This window comes from Scyliorhinus torazame, unplaced genomic scaffold (genome assembly GCF_047496885.1).
Source record: "Scyliorhinus torazame isolate Kashiwa2021f unplaced genomic scaffold, sScyTor2.1 scaffold_518, whole genome shotgun sequence".
Taxonomy (NCBI): Eukaryota; Metazoa; Chordata; class Chondrichthyes; order Carcharhiniformes; family Scyliorhinidae; genus Scyliorhinus; species Scyliorhinus torazame.
The window spans coordinates 82,724-99,173 of NW_027308245.1; the positions used below are offsets into that span (position 1 = coordinate 82,724).

The 16,450-nt window shown below is 60.0% G+C and overlaps 1 pseudogene; it reads left to right on the top strand.

Annotated features, from left to right (window-relative positions):
• The window catches only part of LOC140406378 (eukaryotic translation initiation factor 3 subunit C-like), a 72,315-nt pseudogene that overhangs the window by 51,432 nt on the left and 4,433 nt on the right, over window positions 1–16,450 (top strand).

The window sequence follows — 16,450 nt, forward strand, 5'->3', positions numbered from 1 at the left end:
GGTTATATTATACACACAGTAACAGATAGCTGGGAGAGACAGTGAGGGGCACAGGGGTTATATTATACACACAGTAACAGATAGCTGGGGGACAGTGAGGGGCACAGGGGTTATATTATACACAGAGTAACAGATAGCTGGGAGAGACAGTGAGGGGTACAGGGGTTATATTATATACAGAGTAACAGATAGCTGGGAGAGACAGTGAGGGGTACAGGGGTTATATTATATACAGAGTAACAGATAGCTGGGAGACACAGTGAGGGGCACAGGGGTTATATTATATACAGAGTAACAGATAGCTCGGAGACACAGTGAGGGGCACAGGGGTTATATTATATACAGAGTAACAGATAGCTCGGAGACACAGTGAGGGGCACAGGGGTTATATTATACACAGAGTAACAGATAGCTGGGAGAGACAGTGAGGGGCACAGGGGTTATATTATACACACAGTAACAGATAGCTGGGAGACACAGTGAGGGGCACAGGGGTTATATTATATACAGGGTAACAGATAGCTGGGAGAGACAGTGAGGGGCACAGGGGTTATATTATACACACAGTAACAGATAGCTGGGAGAGACAGTGAGGGGTACAGGGGTTATATTATATACAGGGTAACAGATAGCTGGGAGAGACAGTGAGGGGCACAGGGGTTATATTATATACAGGGTAACAGATAGCTGGGAGACAGTGAGGGGCACAGGGGTTATATTATACACACAGTAACAGATAGCTGGGAGACACAGTGAGGGGCACAGGGGTTATATTATATACAGGGTAACAGATAGCTGGGAGACACAGTGAGGGGCACAGGGGTTATATTATATACAGAGTAACAGATAGCTGGGGGACACAGTGAGGGGCACAGGGGTTATATTATATACAGGGTAACAGATAGCTGGGAGAGACAGTGAGGGGTACAGGGGTTATATTATATACACAGTAACAGATAGCTGGGAGACACAGTGAGGGGCACAGGGGTTATATTATATACAGGGTAACAGATAGCTGGGAGACACAGTGAGGGGCACAGGGGTTATATTATACACAGAGTAACAGATAGCTGGGAGAGACAGTGAGGGGTACAGGGGTTATATTATACACACAGTAACAGATAGCTGGGAGACACAGTGAGGGGTACAGGGGTTATATTATACACACAGTAACAGATAGCTGGGAGAGACAGTGAGGGGTACAGGGGTTAGATTATACACACAGTAACAGATAGCTGGGAGAGACAGTGAGGGGTACAGGGGTTATATTATACACACAGTAACAGATAGCTGGGAGACACAGTGAGGGGCACAGGGGTTACATTATACACACAGTAACAGTTAGCTGGGAGAGACAGTGAGGGGCACAGGGGTTAGATTATACACACAGTAACAGATAGCTGGGAGACACAGTGAGGGGCACAGGGGTTAGATTATACACACAGTAACAGATAGCTCGGAGAGGCAGTGAGGGGTACAGGGGTTATATTATACACACAGTAACAGATAGCTGGGAGACACAGTGAGGGGCACAGGGGTTAGATTATACACACAGTAACAGATAGCTGGGGGACACAGTGAGGGGCACAGGGGTTAGATTATACACACAGTAACAGATAGCTGGGAGACACAGTGAGGGGCACAGGGGTTATATTATACACACAGTAACAGATAGCTGGGGGACACAGTGAGGGGCACAGGGGTTAGATTATACACACAGTAACAGATAGCTGGGAGACACAGTGAGGGGCACAGGGGTTAGATTATACACACAGTAACAGATAGCTGGGAGAGACAGTGAGGGGTACAGGGGTTATATTATACACACAGTAACAGATAGCTGGGAGACACAGTGAGGGGCACAGGGGTTATATTATACACACAGTAACAGATAGCTGGGGGACACAGTGAGGGGCACAGGGGTTAGATTATACACACAGTAACAGATAGCTGGGAGACACAGTGAGGGGCACAGGGGTTAGATTATACACACAGTAACAGATAGCTGGGAGAGACAGTGAGGGGTACAGGGGTTATATTATACACACAGTAACAGATAGCTGGGAGAGGCAGTGAGGGGCACAGGGGTTATATTATATACAGGGTAACAGATAGCTGGGAGACACAGTGAGGGGCACAGGGGTTAGATTATACACACAGTAACAGATAGCTGGGAGAGACAGTGAGGGGCACAGGGGTTATATTATATACAGGGTAACAGATAGCTGGGAGACACAGTGAGGGGCACAGGGGTTATATTATACACACAGTAACAGATAGCTGGGAGACACAGTGAGGGGCACAGGGGTTATATTATACACACAGTAACAGATAGCTGGGGGACACAGTGAGGGGCACAGGGGTTATATTATACACACAGTAACAGATAGCTGGGAGACACAGTGAGGGGCACAGGGGTTATATTATACACACAGTAACAGATAGCTGGGAGACACAGTGAGGGGCACAGGGGTTATATTATACACACAGTAACAGATAGCTGGGAGACACAGTGAGGGGCACAGGGGTTATATTATACACACAGTAACAGATAGCTGGGAGACACAGTGAGGGGCACAGGGGTTATATTATACACACAGTAACAGATAGCTGGGGGACACAGTGAGGGCACAGGGGTTATATTATACACACAGTAACAGATAGCTGGGAGAGACAGTGAGGGGTACAGGGGTTATATTATACACACAGTAACAGATAGCTGGGAGACACAGTGAGGGGTACAGGGGTTAGATTATACACACAGTAACAGATAGCTGGGAGACACAGTGAGGGGTACAGGGGTTAGATTATATACAGAGTAACAGATAGCTGGGAGAGACAGTGAGGGGTACAGGGGTTAGATTATATACAGGGTAACAGATAGCTGGGGGACACAGTGAGGGGCACAGGGGTTATATTATATACAGGGTAACAGATAGCTGGGAGAGACAGTGAGGGGCACAGGGGTTATATTATACACACAGTAACAGATAGCTGGGAGACACAGTGAGGGGTACAGGGGTTAGATTATATACAGGGTAACAGATAGCTGGGGGACACAGTGAGGGGCACAGGGGTTATATTATATACAGGGTAACAGATAGCTGGGAGACACAGTGAGGGGCACAGGGGTTATATTATACACACAGTAACAGATAGCTGGGAGAGGCAGTGAGGGGCACAGGGGTTATATTATACACACAGTAACAGATAGCTGGGAGAGACAGTGAGGGGCACAGGGGTTATATTATATACAGAGTAACAGATAGCTGGGAGAGACAGTGAGAGGCACAGGGGTTATATTATATACACAGTAACAGATAGCTGGGAGACACAGTGAGGGGCACAGGGGTTATATTATACACACAGTAACAGATAGCTGGGAGACACAGTGAGGGGCACAGGGGTTATATTATATACAGGGTAACAGATAGCTGGGAGACACAGTGAGGGGCACAGGGGTTATATTATACACAGAGTAACAGATAGCTGGGAGACACAGTGAGGGGCACAGGGGTTATATTATACACAGAGTAACAGATAGCTGGGAGAGACAGTGAGGGGCACAGGGGTTATATTATATACAGGGTAACAGATAGCTGGGAGACACAGTGAGGGGCACAGGGGTTATATTATACACAGAGTAACAGATAGCTGGGAGACACAGTGAGGGGCACAGGGGTTATATTATACACAGAGTAACAGATAGCTGGGAGACACAGTGAGGGGCACAGGGGTTATATTATATACAGGGTAACAGATAGCTGGGAGACACAGTGAGGGGCACAGGGGTTATATTATACACAGAGTAACAGATAGCTGGGAGAGACAGTGAGGGGCACAGGGGTTATATTATATACAGGGTAACAGATAGCTGGGAGACACAGTGAGGGGCACAGGGGTTATATTATACACAGAGTAACAGATAGCTGGGAGAGACAGTGAGGGGTACAGGGGTTATATTATACACACAGTAACAGATAGCTGGGAGACACAGTGAGGGGCACAGGGGTTATATTATACACAGAGTAACAGATAGCTGGGAGACACAGTGAGGGGCACAGGGGTTATATTATATACAGGGTAACAGATAGCTGGGAGACACAGTGAGGGGCACAGGGGTTATATTATACACAGAGTAACAGATAGCTGGGAGAGACAGTGAGGGGCACAGGGGTTATATTATATACAGGGTAACAGATAGCTGGGAGACACAGTGAGGGGCACAGGGGTTATATTATATACAGAGTAACAGATAGCTCGGAGACAGTGAGGGGTACAGGGGTTATATTATATACAGAGTAACAGATAGCTGGGAGAGGCAGTGAGGGGCACAGGGGTTATATTATATACACAGTAACAGATAGCTGGGAGACACAGTGAGGGGCACAGGGGTTATATTATATACACAGTAACAGATAGCTGGGAGACACAGTGAGGGGCACAGGGGTTATATTATATACACAGTAACAGATAGCTGGGAGACACAGTGAGGGGCACAGGGGTTATATTATATACACAGTAACAGATAGCTGGGAGACACAGTGAGGGGCACAGGGGTTATATTATATACACAGTAACAGATAGCTGGGAGACACAGTGAGGGGCACAGGGGTTATATTATATACAGAGTAACAGATAGCTGGGAGAGGCAGTGAGGGGCACAGGGGTTATATTATACACAGAGTAACAGATAGCTGGGAGAGACAGTGAGGGGCACAGGGGTTATATTATACACACAGTAACAGATAGCTGGGAGACACAGTGAGGGGCACAGGGGTTATATTATACACACAGTAACAGATAGCTGGGGGACACAGTGAGGGGCACAGGGGTTATATAGAGCGAGACTCCGACCGGGACCATGGTTGTCGCTGGGAGGGGACAGTGGAGGGGGACGGTGGAGGGGGACGGTGGAGGGGGACGGTGGAGGGGGACGGTGGAGGGGGACGGAGTTGGTTTACTGGAGGGTGACTGGGAGGGGGGTAAGAAGGTTAATGAGGCCGGGGGGAGGTGGGCCGGCTGTCGTGCTGGGTTCCGGGCCGTGGGCCGACACTTTCTGGCCGATTCCTGACGCGTGATGCCCTGTCCTCGCTCTCAGGCAACCAACGGAAGACGAGAAGCGAGCGGCTGACCGGAAGCGCGACGATAAGATGAAGAAGCGAATGGAACGCAAGGACAAGAAGAAGAACGATGATGAGGAGGAAGATGACAATGAGGGAGGAGAGTGGAAACCCGTGAAGGGAGGAGCTCCCATGGTGTCGGTACGTTCCCCCCCCCCACGGACACCGACTCTCCCCGGGGTACAGCCCCCCCCCACGGGCACCGACTCTCCCCGGGGTACGGGCACCGACTCTCCCCGGGGTACGGGCACCGACTCTCCCCGGGGTACAGCCCCCCCCCCCACGGGTACCGACTCTCCCCGGGGTACAGCCCCCCCCCCCACGGGCACCGACTCTCCCCGGGGTACAGCCCCCCCCCCCACGGGCACCGACTCTCCCCGGGGTACAGCCCCCCCCCCACGGGCACCGACTCTCCCCGGGGTACAGCCCCCCCCCCACGGGCACCGACTCTCCCTGGGGTACGGGTCCCCCCCCACGGGCACCGACTCTCCCCGGGGTACAGCCCCCCCCCCCACGGGCACCGACTCTCCCCGGGGTACGGGTCCCCCCCCACGGGCACCGACTCTCCCCGGGGTACGGGTCCCCCCCACGGGCACCGACTCTCCCCGGGGTACGGGTCCCCCCCCACGGGCACCGACTCTCCCCGGGGTACGGGTCCCCCCCACGGGCACCGATTCTCCCCGGGGTACGGGTCCCCCCCCACGGGCACCGACTCTCCCCGGGGTACGGGTCCCCCCCACGGGCACCGACTCTCCCCGGGGTACGGGTCCCCCCCCCCACGGGCACCGACTCTCCCCGGGGTACGGGTCCCCCCTCCCCACGGGCACCGACTCTCCCCGGGGTACGGGTCCCCCCCACGGGCACCGACTCTCCCCGGGGTACGGTCCCCCCCCCACGGGCACCGACTCTCCCCGGGGTACGGGTCCCCCCCACGGGCACCGACTCTCCCCGGGGTACGGGTCCCCCCCACGGGCACCGACTCTCCCCGGGGTACGGGTCCCCCCCCCACGGGCACCGACTCTCCCCGGGGTACGGGTCCCCCCCCCCCCACGGGCACCGACTCTCCCCGGGGTACGGGTCCCCCCCCACGGGCACCGACTCTCCCCGGGGTACGGGTCCCCCTCACGGGCACCGACTCTCCCCGGGGTACGGGTCCCCCCCCCCCACGGGCACCGACTCTCCCCGGGGTACGGTCCCCCCCCCCCCCCACGGGCACCGACTCTCCCCGGGGTACGGGTCCCCCCCACGGGCACCGACTCTCCCCGGGGTACGGGTCCCCCCCCACGGGCACCGACTCTCCCCGGGGTACGGGTCCCCCCCACGGGCACCGACTCTCCCCGGGGTACGGGCACCGACTCTCCCCGGGGTACGGGCACCGACTCTCCCCGGGGTACGGGTCCCCCCCACGGGCACCGACTCTCCCCGGGGTACGGGCACTGACTCTCCCCGGGGTACGGGCACCGACTCTCCCCGGGGTACGGGCAGTGACTCTCCCCGGGGTACGGGCACCGACTCTCCCCGGGGTACGGGCACCGACTCTCCCCGGGGTACGGGTCCCCCCCACGGGCACTGACTCTCCCCGGGGTACGGGCACTGACTCTCCCCGGGGTACGGGTCCCCCCCCACGGGCACCGACTCTCCCCGGGGTACGGGTCCCCCCCCCCACGGGCACCGACTCTCCCCGGGGTACGGTCCCCCCCCCCCCCCCACGGGCACCGACTCTCCCCGGGGTACGGGTCCCCCCCCCACGGGCACCGACTCTCCCCGGGGTACGGGTCCCCCCCCCCACGGGCACCGACTCTCCCCGGGGTACGGGTCCCCCCCCCCCACGGGCACCGACTCTCCCCGGGGTACGGTCCCCCCCCCCCCCCACGGGCACCGACTCTCCCCGGGGTACGGGTCCCCCCCCCACGGGCACCGACTCTCCCCGGGGTACGGGTCCCCCCCCCCCACGGGCACCGACTCTCCCCGGGGTACGGGTCCCCCCCCCCACGGGCACCGACTCTCCCCGGGGTACGGGTCCCCCCCCCACGGGCACCGACTCTCCCCGGGGTACGGGTCCCCCCCCCACGGGCACCGACTCTCCCCGGGGTACGGGTCCCCCCCCCCACGGGCACCGACTCTCCCCGGGGTACGGTCCCCCCCCCCCCCCCACGGGCACCGACTCTCCCCGGGGGTACGGGTCCCCCCCCCCACGGGCACCGACTCTCCCCGGGGGTACGGGTCCCCCCCCCCCACGGGCACCGACTCTCCCGGGGTACGGGTCCCCCCCCCCCCACGGGCACCGACTCTCCCCTGGGGTACGGGTCCCCCCCCACGCACCCACCCCGGGCCCCCCCCCCCACCCGAACTCTCCCCGGTGGTACGGTCCCCCCCGGGCACTGACTCTCCCCGGGGTACGGGTCCCCCCCCACGGGCACCGACTCTCCCCGGGGTACGGGCACTGACTCTCCCCGGGGTACGGGTCCCCCCCCCCCACGGGCACCGACTCTCCCCGGGGTACGGGTCCCCCCCCCCCACGGGCACCGACTCTCCCCGGGGTACGGTCCCCCCCCCCCCCCCACGGGCACCGACTCTCCCCGGGGTACGGGTCCCCCCCCCCACGGGCACCGACTCTCCCCGGGGTACGGGTCCCCCCCCCCCACGGGCACCGACTCTCCCCGGGGTACGGGTCCCCCCCCCCACGGGCACCGACTCTCCCCGGGGTACGGTCCCCCCCCCCCCCCCACGGGCACCGACTCTCCCCGGGGTACGGGTCCCCCCCCCCACGGGCACCGACTCTCCCCGGGGTACGGGTCCCCCCCCCCCACGGGCACCGACTCTCCCCGGGGTACGGGTCCCCCCCCCCCACGGGCACCGACTCTCCCCGGGGTACGGGTCCCCCCCCCACGGGCACCGACTCTCCCCGGGGTACGGGTTCCCCCCCCACGGGCACCGACTCTCCCCGGGGTACGGGTCCCCCCCCCCCACGGGCACCGACTCTCCCCGGGGTACGGTCCCCCCCCCCCCCCCCACGGGCACCGACTCTCCCCGGGGTACGGGTCCCCCCCCCCACGGGCACCGACTCTCCCCGGGGTACGGGTCCCCCCCCCCCACGGGCACCGACTCTCCCCGGGGTACGGGTCCCCCCCCCCACGGGCACCGACTCTCCCCGGGGTACGGGTCCCCCCCCACGGGCACCGACTCTCCCCGGGGTACGGGTCCCCCCCCACGGGCACCGACTCTCCCCGGGGTACGGGTCCCCCCCCCACGGGCACCGACTCTCCCCGGGGTACGGATCCCCCCCACGGGCACCGACTCTCCCCCGGGGTACGGGTCCCCCCCCCACGGGCACCGACTCTCCCCGGGGTACGGGTCTCCCCCCCCCCCCCCCCCCCCCCCCACCCCCCAACCCCCCCCCCCCCCCCCACGAGCACCGACTCTCCCCGGGGTACGGGTCCCCTCCCCCCCCCCCCCCCCATGGGCACTGACTCTCCCCGGGGTACGGGTCTCCCCCACGGGTACCGACTCTCCCCGGGGTACGGGTCTCCCCCACGGGCACCGACTCTCCCCGGGGTACGGGCACTGACTCTCCCCGGGGTACGGGTCCCCCCCCCCACGGGCACCGACTCTCCCCGGGGTACGGCCCCCCCCCCCCCCCCCCCCCACGGGCACCGACTCTCCCCTGGGTACGGGTCCGCCCCACGGGCGCTGACTCTCCCCGGGGTACGGGTCTCCCCCACGGGCACCGACTCTCCCCGGGGTACGGGCACCGACTCTCCCCGGGGTACGGGCACCGACTCTCCCCGGGGTACGGGCACTGACTCTCCCCGGGGTACGGGTCCCCCCCCCCACGGGCACTGACTCTCCCCGGAGTACGGGTCCCCCCCACGGGCACTGACACTCCCCGGGGTATGGGTCCCCCCCCCCACGGGCACTGACTCTCCCCGGGGTACGGGCACTGACTCTCCCCGGGGTACGGGTCCGCCCACAGTTACTAACTCCCCCTGGGGTGTGTCGGGGCGGGCACACTCTGCGTGCTGCGGTGTGGGAGCGAGGTTAATCACCAGTTTATTTCTCTCAATCTCTTCAGGAGAAACCCAAGATGTTTGCTAAAGGCACAGAGATTAATCACACTGTGGTTCTGAAGAAGCTGAACGAGATTCTGCAGGCTCGAGGGAAGAAGGGGACAGACAGGTAACTTCAGGCCAGTTAGTGCACAGGAACAGGAGGAGGCCCATTCAGCCCCTCTCCAGCCTGTTACCCAGCAACAGGAGGAGGCCCATTCAGCCCCTCTCCAGCCTGTTACCCAGGAACAGGAGGAGGCCCATTCAGCCCCTCTCCAGCCTGTTACCCAGGAACAGGAGGAGGCCCATTCAGCCCCTCTCCAGCCTGTTACACAGCAACAGGAGGAGGCCCATTCAGCCCCTCTCCAGCCTGTTACACAGGAACAGGAGGAGGCCCATTCAGCCCCTCTCCAGCCTGTTACACAGGAACAGGAGGAGGCCCATTCGGCCCCTCTCCAGCCTGTTACACAGGAGCAGGAGGAGGCCCATTCAGCCCCTCTCCAGCCTGTTACACAGGAACAGGAGGAGGCCCATTCAGCCCCCTCTCCAGCCTGTTACACAGGAACAGGAGGCCCATTCAGCCCCTCTCCAGCCTGTTACACAGGAACAGGAGGAGGCCCATTCAGCCCCTCTCCAGCCTGTTACACAGGAACAGGAGGAGGCCCATTCAGCCCCTCTCCAGCCTGTTACCCAGGAACAGGAGGAGGCCCATTCAGCCCCTCTCCAGCCTGTTACCCAGCAACAGGAGGAGGCCCATTCAGCCCCTCTCCAGCCTGTTACGCAGGAACAGGAGGCCCATTCAGCCCCTCTCCAGCCTGTTACACAGTAACAGGAGGAGGCCCATTCAGCCCCTCTCCAGCCTGTTACACAGTAACAGGAGGAGGCCCATTCAGCCCCTCTCCAGCCTGTTACCCAGCAACAGGAGGAGGCCCATTCAGCCCCTCTCCAGCCTGTTACCCAGGAACAGGAGGAGGCCCATTCAGCCCCTCTCCAGCCTGTTACACAGGAACAGGAGGAGGCCCATTCAGCCCCTCTCCAGCCTGTTACACAGGAACAGGAGGAGGCCCATTCAGCCCCTCTCCAGCCTGTTACACAGGAACAGGAGGAGGCCCATTCAGCCCCTCTCCAGCCTGTTACACAGGAACAGGAGGAGGCCCATTCAGCCCCTCTCCAGCCTGTTACACAGGAACAGGAGGAGGCCCATTCAGCCCCTCTCCAGCCTGTTACACAGGAACAGGAGGCCCATTCAGCCCCTCCACAGCCAGTTACACAGGAACAGGAGGAGGCCCCATTCAGCCCCTCTCCAGCCTGTTGCACAGGAACAGGAGGAGGCCCATTCAGCCCCTCTCCAGCCTGTTACACAGGAACAGGAGGAGGCCCCATTCAGCCCCTCTCCAGCCTGTTACACAGGAACAGGAGGCCCATTCAGCCCCTCTCCAGCCTGTTACACAGGAACAGGCCCATTCAGCCCCTCTCCAGCCTGTTACACAGGAACAGGAGGAGGCCCCATTCAGCCCCTCTCCAGCCTGTTACCCAGGAACAGGAGGAGGCCCATTCAGCCCCTCTCCAGCCTGTTACACAGGAACAGGAGGAGGCCCATTCAGCCCCTCTCCAGCCTGTTACACAGGAACAGGAGGAGGCCCATTCAGCCCCTCTCCAGCCTGTTACACAGGAACAGGAGGAGGCCCATTCAGCCCCTCTCCAGCCTGTTACAGGAACAGGAGGAGGCCCATTCAGCCCCTCTCCAGCCTGTTACACAGGAACAGGAGGAGGCCCATTCAGCCCCTCTCCAGCCTGTTACACAGGAACAGGAGGAGGCCCATTCAGCCCCTCTCCAGCCTGTTACACAGAACAGGAGGAGGCCCATTCAGCCCCTCTCCAGCCTGTTAGCCAGGAACAGGAGGAGGCCCCATTCAGCCCCTCTCCAGCCTGTTACACAGGAACAGGAGGAGGCCCATTCAGCCGCTCTCCAGCCTGTTACACAGGAACAGGAGGCCCATTCAGCCCCTCTCCAGCCTGTTACACAGGAACAGGAGGAGGCCCCATTCAGCCCCTCTCCAGCCTGTTACCCAGGAACAGGAGGAGGCCCATTCAGCCCCTCTCCAGCCTGTTACACAGGAACAGGAGGCCCATTCAGCCCCTCCACAGCCAGTTACACAGGAACAGGAGGAGGCCCCATTCAGCCCCTCTCCAGCCTGTTGCACAGGAACAGGAGGAGGCCCATTCAGCCCCTCTCCAGCCTGTTACACAGGAACAGGAGGAGGCCCCATTCAGCCCCTCTCCAGCCTGTTACACAGGAACAGGAGGCCCATTCAGCCCCTCTCCAGCCTGTTACACAGGAACAGGCCCATTCAGCCCCTCTCCAGCCTGTTACACAGGAACAGGAGGAGGCCCCATTCAGCCCCTCTCCAGCCTGTTACCCAGGAACAGGAGGAGGCCCATTCAGCCCCTCTCCAGCCTGTTACACAGGAACAGGAGGCCCATTCAGCATGTCTCCAGCCTGTTACCCAGGAACAGGAGGAGGCCCATTCAGTGTTACACAGGAACAGGAGGCCCATTCAGCCCCTCTCCAGCCAGTTACACAGGAACAGGAGGAGGCCCCATTCAGCCCCTCTCCAGCCTGTTACCCAGGAACAGGAGGAGGCCCATTCAGCCCCTCTCCAGCCTGTTACACAGGAACAGGAGGCCCATTCAGCCCCTCCACAGCCAGTTACACAGGAACAGGAGGAGGCCCCATTCAGCCCCTCTCCAGCCTGTTGCACAAGAACAGGAGGAGGCCCATTCAGCCCCTCTCCAGCCTGTTACACAGGAACAGGAGGCCCATTCAGCCCCTCCACAGCCAGTTACACAGGAACAGGAGGAGGCCCCATTCAGCCCCTCTCCAGCCTGTTACACAGGAACAGGAGGAGGCCCCATTCAGCCCCTCTCCAGCCTGTTACACAGGAACAGGAGGAGGCCCATTCAGCCCCTCTCCAGCCTGTTACACAGGAACAGGAGGCCCATTCAGCCCCTCCACAGCCAGTTACACAGGAACAGGAGGAGGCCCCATTCAGCCCCTCTCCAGCCTGTTACCCAGGAACAGGAGGAGGCCCATTCAGCCCCTCTCCAGCCTGTTACACGGGAACAGGAGGAGGCCCATTCAGCCCCTCTCCAGCCTGTTACACAGGAACAGGGGGAGGCCCATTCAGCCCCTCTCCAGCCTGTTACTCAGGAACAGGAGGAGGCCCATTCAGCCCCTCTCCAGCCTGTTACCCAGGAACAGGAGGAGGCCCATTCAGCCCCTCTCCAGCCTGTTACACAGGAACAGGAGGAGGCCCATCAGCCCCTCTCCAGCCTGTTACACAGGAACAGGAGGAGGCCCATTCAGCCCCTCTCCAGCCTGTTACACAGGAACAGGAGGAGGCCCATTCAGCCCCTCTCCAGCCTGTTACACAGGAACAGGAGGAGGCCCATTCGGCCCCTCTCCAGCCTGTTACACAGGAACAGGAGGAGGCCCATTCAGCCGCTCTCCAGCCTGTTACACAGGAACAGGAGGCCCATTCAGCCCCTCTCCAGCCTGTTACACAGGAACAGGAGGAGGCCCCATTCAGCCCCTCTCCAGCCTGTTACACAGGAACAGGAGGCCCATTCAGCCCCTCCACAGCCAGTTACACAGGAACAGGAGGAGGCCCCATTCAGCCCCTCTCCAGCCTGTTGCACAGGAACAGGAGGAGGTCCATTCAGCCCCTCTCCAGCCTGTTACACAGGAACGGGAGGAGGCCCCATTCAGCCCTTCTCCAGCCTGTTACACAGGAACAGGTGGCCCATTCAGCCCCTCTCCAGCCTGTTACACAGGAACAGGCCCATTCAGCCCCTCTCCAGCCTGTTACACAGGAACAGGAGGAGGCCCCATTCAGCCCCTCTCCAGCCTGTTACCCAGGAACAGGAGGAGGCCCATTCAGCCCCTCTCCAGCCTGTTACACAGGAACAGGAGGCCCATTCAGCATGTCTCCAGCCTGTTACACAGGAACAGGAGGAGGCCCATTCAGCCCCTCTCCAGCCTGTTACACAGGAACAGGAGGAGGCCCGTTCAGCCCCTCTCCAGCCTGTTACGCAGGAACAGGAGGCCCATTCAGCCCCTCTCCAGCCTGTTACACAGGAACAGGAGGAGGCCCATTCAGCCCCTCTCCAGCCTGTTACCCAGGAACAGGAGGAGGCCCATTCAGCCGCTCTCCAGCCTGTTACACAGGAACAGGAGGCCCATTCAGCCCCTCTCCAGCCAGTTACACAGGAACAGGAGGAGGCCCCATTCAGCCCCTCTCCAGCCTGTTACCCAGGAACAGGAGGAGGCCCATTCAGCCCCTCTCCAGCCTGTTACACAGGAACAGGAGGCCCATTCAGCCCCTCCACAGCCAGTTACACAGGAACAGGAGGAGGCCCCATTCAGCCCCTCTCCAGCCTGTTGCACAGGAACAGGAGGAGGCCCATTCAGCCCCTCTCCAGCCTGTTACACAGGAACAGGAGGCCCATTCAGCCCCTCCACAGCCAGTTACACAGGAACAGGAGGAGGCCCCATTCAGCCCCTCTCCAGCCTGTTACACAGGAACAGGAGGAGGCCCCATTCAGCCCCTCTCCAGCCTGTTACACAGGAACAGGAGGAGCCCCATTCAGCCCCTCTCCAGCCTGTTACACAGGAACAGGAGGCCCATTCAGCCCCTCCACAGCCAGTTACACAGGAACAGGAGGAGGCCCCATTCAGCCCCTCTCCAGCCTGTTACCCAGGAACAGGAGGAGGCCCATTCAGCCCCTCTCCAGCCTGTTACACAGGAACAGGAGGAGACCCATTCAGCCCCTCTCCAGCCTGTTACACAGGAACAGGAGGAGGCCCATTCAGCCCCTCTCCAGCCTGTTACACAGGAACAGGAGGCCCATTCAGCCCCTCTCCAGCCTGTTACACAGGAACAGGAGGAGGCCCATTCAGCCCCTCTCCAGCCTGTTACACAGGAACAGGAGGAGGCCCATTCAGCCCCTCTCCAGCCTGTTACACAGGAACAGGAGGAGGCCCATTCAGCCCCTCTCCAGCCTGTTACACAGGAACAGGAGGAGGCCCATTCAGCCCCTCTCCAGCCTGTTACACAGGAACAGGAGGAGGCCCATTCAGCCCCTCTCCAGCCTGTTACACAGGAACAGGAGGAGGCCCATTCAGCCCCTCTCCAGCCTGTTACACAGGAACAGGAGGAGGCCCATTCAGCCCCTCTCCAGCCTGTTACACAGGAACAGGAGGAGGCCCATTCAGCCCCTTTCCAGCCTGTTACACAGGAACAGGAGGAGGCCCATTCAGCCTCTCTCCAGCCTGTTACACAGGAACAGGAGGAGGCCCATTCAGCCCCTCTCCAGCCTGTTACACAGGAACAGGAGGAGCCCCATTCAGCCCCTCTCCAGCCTGTTACACAGGAACAGGAGGAGGCCCATTTGATCCCTCTGGAGACTGTTACCACAAACTGCAAGTTCCCTCTCCGGGCCCGTGCGCGCGCACCATCATGCCGGGGGAATACATCGGCCGTCCCTTCACTGTCGTTGGGGCGGAATCCAGGATCACCCTCCCTAACAGCACGCTGGGTGTACCTACATCGTCGGGGACTGCCGTGGTTTCAAAATGGCTGCTGACGCATCAATGTCTCCTAATTAGGATTTGTCAGTAAATGCTGGGGCTCGTCAATAATGGCAGATATAAGGACCTTTGAATTGTGAATTCATGTACTGCACAGCAGGCAAATGGAATGTTGGCTTCACAGCGAGAGGATTTGAGTATCGGAATAGAGATGTTTCACTGCAATTGTATCGGGACTTGGTGAGGCCACACCGGGAGTATTGTGGGCAGTTTTGGTGTCCGTGTCTGAGGAAGGATGTTCTTGCTGTGGAGGAGAGCAGCGAAGGTTTACCCGGCTGATTCCCGGGATGGCGGGACTGACGTACATAAAACGTACAATGCAGAAGGAGCCGTTCGGCCCATCGAGTCTGCACCGGCCCACAATAAGCCCTCACTTCCACCCTGTCCCCGTAACCCAATAACCCCATCTAACCTTCTTGGACACTAAGGGGCAATTTATCACGGCCAATCCACCTCACCTGCCCGTCTTTGGACAGTGGGAGGAAACCGGAGCACCCGGAGGAAACCCACGCAGACACGGGGAGGATGTGCAGACTCCGCACAGACAGTGACCCAAGCAGGGAATCGAACCCGGGACCCTGGAGCTGTGAAGCCACAGTGCTAACCACCGTGCTACCCAAACGAGAGAGACTAAGTGGGTTAGGATTATATTGATTGGAGTTTCGAAGAGTGAGAGGGGATCTCATAGAAACTCACAAAACTCTAACCGGATTGGACAGGGTAGATTCAGAAAGAATGTCCCCGATGGTGGGGAGTCCAGGACTAGGGGTCACAGTTTGAGGGTCAGGGGTCAACCTTTTAGGTCAGAGGTGAGGGGAAATTTCTTCGCCCAGGGAGCGGGGAATCTGTGGAATTCGCTCCCACAGAAAGTAGTTGAGGCCACAACGTTGTGTAATTTCAAGAAGGAATGAGATTGAGCTCTTGGGGTGAAAGGGATCGAGGGATATGGGGGGGGGGGGTCAGGGTATTGAACCTGACGATCAGCCACGATCAGAATGAATGGGGGCTCGATGGGCCGAATGGCCTGCTGCTCCTCGTTTCTATGTAAAGGCTCGATGGGCCCGCGCTCAGACACGGCCGCTCCCCGTCTCCGGCTACACTCTGCCCCACCGCAGTCGTGTCCGCCCTGCCTCCTTCGCCTCGCGCCTGGCTCTGCGCGTCCGTACGTTTTCGGGAGCTCCGCCATCTCCCCTTCCTCCCCCGCGGGTCCTGGAGCCTGAACTTTGCCCTTGCTTCGAACAGGGCGGCACAAATCGAGATGCTGACGGAACTTTGCAGCATCTCCGTGGCCCACAACCTGGGCGAAGGAATCATGCTGAAGATCAAGTTCAACATCGTGGCGTCCCTTTACGATTACAACCCCAACCTGGCCTCCTGCATGAAGGTAAGTCCCAACACAGACACTGTCCCCATCAAACACTCCCAGGGCAGGTACAGCATGGGGTTAGATACAGAGTAAAGCTCCCACTACACTGTCCCCATCAAACACTGCAGGACAAGGTACAGCACGGGGTTAGATACAGAGTAAAGCTCCCTCTACACTGTCCCCATCAAACACTCCCAGGACAGGTACAGCACGGGTTAGATACAGAGTAAAGCTCCCTCTACACTGTCCCCATCAAACACTCCCA